This window comes from Poecile atricapillus, chromosome 1, assembly GCF_030490865.1.
Source record: "Poecile atricapillus isolate bPoeAtr1 chromosome 1, bPoeAtr1.hap1, whole genome shotgun sequence".
Lineage (NCBI taxonomy): Eukaryota > Metazoa > Chordata > Aves > Passeriformes > Paridae > Poecile > Poecile atricapillus.
Window position 1 is genome coordinate 62,165,115 of NC_081249.1, and position 6,467 is coordinate 62,171,581.

At 39.2% G+C, this 6,467-nt stretch overlaps 1 long non-coding RNA gene across 1 annotated transcript; it reads right to left on the bottom strand.

The window, feature by feature from the left end:
- Positions 1 to 914: 914 nt before the first annotated feature.
- LOC131590839 (uncharacterized) lies at positions 915 to 6,093 on the bottom strand. Its single transcript, XR_009280208.1, has 3 exons — positions 5,634 to 6,093; positions 3,842 to 3,948; positions 915 to 1,921 (listed from the first exon to the last, which is right to left on the bottom strand). It is a non-coding gene; the product is annotated as an uncharacterized LOC131590839 (long non-coding RNA).
- Between the last annotated feature and the right edge of the window lie 374 nt (positions 6,094 to 6,467).

Here is a 6,467-nt window from a genome sequence, read left to right on the forward strand (position 1 = left end):
CAAGAAAATTTTCAAATATTTCTCAGCTATTTTTGTGGGAAACTAACAGTTTTATTTAAAAATAAATTTTTAGCATTTTGCAAACTCCTGCAAAAAGGACAATCTGATTCTCTTCTACTCTTCAGTGGGAATGCTTCAAATAGCGTTTCAGTGAAAACACATTAAAAAGACATTCATGAACTCTAAAGTTTCAATGTCCTCAGCTGAATGGTAGCTTCTCATTTCTGATATGTCTATTGTGTCACTCTTTACCTACAGTTTTGTCAGAGACAACAAAAACTGACTTTGAGAGTTGGCCCTCAAAAGATCCTTGATTTCAGTTGGGAATCTCAAGGAAAAAAAATCAGTTTTACTTTATTTGTGCTGAGTCAGACTCCATCTTCACACACCTAGGACTTCCAAATTTCTAAAGATATTTTCATTCTTAAAGTTATTTAATTTAATTTTATGCTGTAATTAATATCTTTTGTTCTTTTAACTAGATTTGGTCTTTGAACACCTTTTGCTTCCTCTGAAGAGGACAGGGTTCCCAGCCAATGAAGAGAACAACACTGAAAAAATTACACAGGGGTGGGTTTGTAACACGTATAGGAGTAGAATATCTTAGGTTTGCAAGACATGAAGTTCAGACTTGTAGACAAGGCTTAGACAGCTGCACAAAATACCTGTGGGTACTTCATTTGCCCTTTGTTTGTTTCAGAAATTCTTTTCAGGTTCATTTACCAACTAAACTTATTCACCAGTGCTTTGCAGTTCAACCTAAATTTTCCAGAAGTCTGCTATTAAATTTTTCCAAGACAGACTTTATTCTTGTTCCTTTAAATAATTCTATTTTAAAGAAAGAGCACTGGCTTTCTTTTCCACAAAAAAGCTAAAATATAAAAAAGAAAAAAAAATAAAAAGCTGACTATCAGCTATTTTTAAAGAGCAGAGACTAAAGCACAACTTTGATTTCCTCTTTCAAGTGGGTGGAATTAATTTTTCATATGAAATGTTTTCCATTCAGACACTAGAAAAATATATTTAATGCTATTGTAATTACAAATTGATTCATTTCCATAGTGCTCCTATTGACACTCATTTCTGCAACCTGCACAGGAAAAATAATAAATGCAGTTTTAAATAAGTTGCTACAGTTTAAGTGTGAATAAAAAATCAGACAGGTAACAAACACAACCAGCTGTTAAAGATAAAATATGCAATTACTGCAAATAACATTTTAGCAAGTAAATATTTCACTGTATTTATTTGATATTTCCAATGACTGTTTAAACAACTTTTGCTGAGCACTGGGGGGTTTTATTTCTACTCCAGTTATGGTTCTGGCTGCCAAATGATGGTGAATCATCCGCACTGGGTTCAGAAGTTCAGACGTCCCCAGTCAAGTGGCTTGTCCAAGCTGTTCACGCCACATCTGCTGTCAGTAGCAGGGGCTCTACCAAACGAAGAGCAAGGTGGAACTATCACTTCTCTAGACCAGATGATCTTGGTTTTTCTGGACTAGATTATCTTTAAATCATCTTTTCCCTTTCCAATACAAATGATTCTACAATTCTTGAAGAAAGCAGCTGGAACACAGGGTTTCCAGCACAAGGGCAAAGCCTTTCAAAGCTGACTTTTGCTGCAATTGAGTGATGAGTCTTTGTTCTCTTCCCTTGTTTTGATAATGAGCATCTGACACAATCTTGCAAGCATTGTCCATTTTTATGTGATTGACCTGGAGGTGCTTAAAACACTGTAAATTCTAGAAGCCTTGAACTTTAGGAAAGCATGAACAGCCATTCATGTTGTCACACTGTCACTCTCTTGACTTTAATCACTACTGATTAAAATCAGTCACTGAAGACCTTCAGTGTTTATTTGCTTGTGTGAACGTCTCTATTCACCAGTAACATGACAGTCTCCCTCCACCACTTCTCTCCTGAAATAAAGCAGAATTAAAAGTCCTTGTAAGATACTTCAGAAATACAGAATCCTTTCTTCCCTCCGTAAGAGCTGTCTTTATCAAATCAGTTAATAATGCTGTTCCTCTCTTGAGTTTCCTGAGCCATTTACAGGCTTCTTGGCAGAATAGGCAGGTGCAGACATTTTCCTTAATTATAAAATGGAGTAACATAGCCAGAAAATGATAACAGATTCCCCTAGTAGTTTATGGGATGGCACTGCAGCATCACAAAGGAAGTTGGGGAAAGTTTTAGGGGGTTATAAGATAGCTGCTTCGAAACATATTGAGATCTACACTGACAAATATATCTAAAAAGTATCTTAAGAATTGGCAACAAAAACATGCCCTCCTAAGTACTAAGTCCTCCCTTCTCACTTTACAATCCACTTTCAACCCACTTTACAATTCATTTAAGTTTACATCACTGTGATTGCGCAGGGAGGTGAGAAATCGCACATGCATTTCAAGCATACACCCCAGGCCTCTGGCTGCTGGTGGATGCCAGCCTTCTGTAGGTGTTATTGCCATGTCTCTTGGGTGCTCAAGGGCATCTAAGGAAGCATTGCATGCCCTTGTCCGCGCACTTGCCTCACAAGTAGATATTTTACAACATGCAGTACCATGTCACAGGATTTGGTTATTAAAGCATTAAGTATGTGTTTACAGATGCTGACTCCATCAACATACCAGTGCCTTCCTAAAGGATTAAGACTTCAACATATCTTGAAATGCCTGGCTGGACTGAGGCTCATGAGAACCATTTTATCAGAAAGTATCAACACTAAGTTTGCTGAACAGCTTCAACAAGGATCAGCCATTAAAAACCCTTTAGGCAAGTCAAGAATGCAACAATAAGCTAACGATTCACTTTGGTGTCCATGTATACACTTCCTCCTCCTCCTCCAGGTATGTCCAGAGCCCCAGGACTCCTTCAGGGGAAGCCTGCAGCTCACAAAAACCACTTCCAGGCTAGACCTAAGTAGCCAGCTAGTTCCACAGGCAATATCCTGGCAGAGCTGCCTGCCCAGCATGCACAAACTGCTGAACTCTTGCCCAGGGACACGGGCAGACGTGGCAGCCTTCCCCAGCTACAGTGCTCTGCCTGCCAGTGTCCAGGACCTTCCATCTTACCCTGGGATAACAGAGGGCGTCTGCCATCATTGGATTTGCCTGTGTGACACAAGGCAGGGGAAAATGCCATCATTAGCTACATTTTCTGCTCAAAAAAAGGTCTGTTCAGTTCCAATTATGCTCCTGTTATTCCTCTGAAGGTCATTTCCATGTGCTAAATACCATAACGCTATTTTGCAATGCTGAGTGTTTCAAACCTTTGGCTTTGAGCGACATGCTAATTTAGCACATCAAAGCACATGTTTTCTCAGCAACTGTAAAGCTGTAGAATTACCTTTACAAGTGTTGTTCAGCTGTCTGAGTGCTGGCCCTGTTCCTTATTGCTTTGTTTTATTACAGTGCTGCTGACGGCAACACCACATCAAATATCGGCCGTTCAATCATCAGTCAATTCATCTGTATAGCAAAGATTAATCCTGCTCTGGGAAGACTCAGCCAGCCAGTACTGTCTGGGATTTATTTCCCTTATAGATAATCAAGAATCTGACATATGACCTGCTACTCTTGTTTCACTCCCTGTAAGTTGAAGGTAGGGATTTCTTCTTGCTCTGTGATTTTTGTGAGGTACATCTATGCTACAAAAGCACTTCAGAATTGCAAAATTTATAAGTCAAGTGCTTTAAATCACAATAGATTTTTTTAAGGGAAGCAATGCTGGGAGCAGGGTTTGTTTCACCCATCTGTAATTTCACAGTCAGAGAAGGGACTTGATCAGAAACCCACAGACTTCCAGATACAAGCGATGATTACCAGAATGCTCCATACCAGCTTGTTGAGACCAACGTTAGGTAACATTTTCAGCTTTGCACAGGACTGGCTGCATATCACAATATCTGTCCCTGAATATGCAGAGGCACATAAGTCTTCAAGGCCTGAGAAGGAAAAAGAGGATTTTAAACAGTCTCTTCCCTCTTTCACTATGTTAAAAAAGTGTCAGTTTCTCCAGTTTGGAGGTTTATACACCTGCAGACATAACTTATAACGCCGGGATGTATTATTTACTCATTCTGACAATTCAAAATAAAGAACATGTTTCTCCAAAGGAGATTTTTGCCATTTTTGGAAGTGAAAGGGTAAGGAAGATTCAGAAATTTAAAAATAAAGTGTGCCCTTAAGGATAAAAATGAACTAGCTAGAAAAGAAGTGCAAAACTTGAGCTCTAAAATAGATGGATAAGGGAGAAAATATCTTGCAGGAAAAGACCTGTGAAACTCTTTAGAGAATGTTAAATTAAATTCTCTATGATCTAATCTATAAATTCTGAAGGTTTAACGATACTAACAGAGCTGGTCTCTTCCTTTTGTTATACTTACACTATGATACTTGTAAAATTTTCGAACACTGTGAAAGCTGATTTGAGATAATAATTTCATTAATTAATGATACAAATGCTCCCTGGTGAGATAATAAAAGGAATTGGAAATATACAACTTTGACTTCATTGTTAATAAAATCATTTCACTAGATCATGGCCAACATAAGGAATCACACACTGTAATTAAGCAAGATATTTGAATGTGTATGCCTAACCTGGAGCTATGAATAGCTCTATTAGCTGCAAAGAAGCAACATGATTGATTATTAATTGGCCTGAAGTTAGGCATATGATTGGCTGGATGAGGGCCATGGCAGATCAGATGAGTCTCTAGGGTAATTTCACCTGCAGTAACAGACTTAAGCATAGGTTAGCTCCAGACTAAGCTCCATGCTATTCCATCATATTTTTTGAAGTTCCCAGATCTGAAAGCACCATCTGTATTTCAGCACGTGAAACAAAGCTGCCCCTCCAAGATTCAAGGAACTCCAAGGACCTTCAGATTCTGCACTTCTTGTGCCATCCTGTACATTATTTGAACTTCTAAAACTCTTATGCCACAAAGCACATGACAGCGGTGGCCTATGCTTGTAGGAATAGTTGATAGACATTGAATCCCACCAGGGTGGAGAGTGTGGCCTGAGGAGGGGAGGCCAAGGGAAGAGGCCTTGTACACACACCTTCTCTCCAGGATTAGCTCATTTAAGAAGCAGCATCCACTCTAAGGTTCAAAATGCCTCTTATCCAGATGGAGACAAAAATTATCAAATTCTGCCTCTGAAAATCCTGTAGTAAAGATCTAGACATAGACCAGTGAATGGGGGGGGGAGGGAAAACAAACTGAAACAAACCCAAACCCAGCCCACAGATCAATTGGCATCTGTGGAAACAAGCCTATTTGTTTCCCTTCAGGGTCTGACCTCTCCTCTCCAAGAATATAGGTAAGCAGGGCTAGCCAAGCACATGACATAGATGCTTTGTCTCAAGCAGCCTCTCTTTATTGGACTCCAGTCTGGAATGGTGCCATCATCTCTGACAAATTGCTTTATTTTTATCTAAATGAATTTGCTTGTATGACAGAAATATATGTAAATGCCAAAACTGAATCTAATTGTCTTAAAAAATAGGTCATTTATCTCCATTTTATCTTCTAGTTAATGGCGTAAGTCTTCAAATGTCACTTTCCTAACTGAAAACATCAGAAGCTGTTTTGCAGTGCCAATTAGCCCTAAAGGGCCTTACCCTTGATCCAGTACAAGGACAAACCATACAGGACAACTCTTCTGTCAGTGAAGAAATTCAGATTGGGTCTTGAAACATCATGGCCTCCACAGGTGATTGCAGAGCCATTTGCATGGCTCACTGGGGTTTCGGGAAACAAATCAAGATTTGTTTTTATGTTGCTGTAATGTCTGTCAGGAGAAAAGCCAGCAGCGGTGGGAAAAGAGCAACAACACACAATAGTCAGAAACCAAAACCAAACTCTGACATTTAACCCCAGCAGCCAAAGAGAAAGGAATATTTTTAGTGCCCAAAAAGAACTGCCTTCTATCCGTGGTGGTCTTAAAGAGAAGGAGGAATTAGCCATCTGTTGCTAATGCTAAAGACAATTATAGCTATGCCATGGTTCAATAAGCAAATAAATCGAATGCTATTCCTTTGTCATAACTGAGTGGTAAAAACCCCTTTTAACAAAAGAGTGTTAAATAGACTTCAATCAAAATAAAAGAAATATTCGGTAGCATGAGCAAAGCATAGACAAATAATGGGACATCACAATCCTGAAATTATTTTCAGTAAATCTACAGCATGACAAGGAGCAAGGTCCCCAGATCTGCCTCCCCCAGCACATATTTTACTCCAAATGGCATTGATGCCACAAACAGGTATTCCCTGGGACATTGGATGGGGAGTACCCTTCTTGTTCATTTTATTTTATTTTTGATCTTTAGAAGAGGTGAGTAGCAGACATGAGGCAAGTGCAGCTATGATTTAGCAAGGAGGGATACCCAGAAAACAGGAAGGAAGAAGGAGGCAATTAGGAGGTTACAATGAGGAAAAGAGTAGTGAAAACTG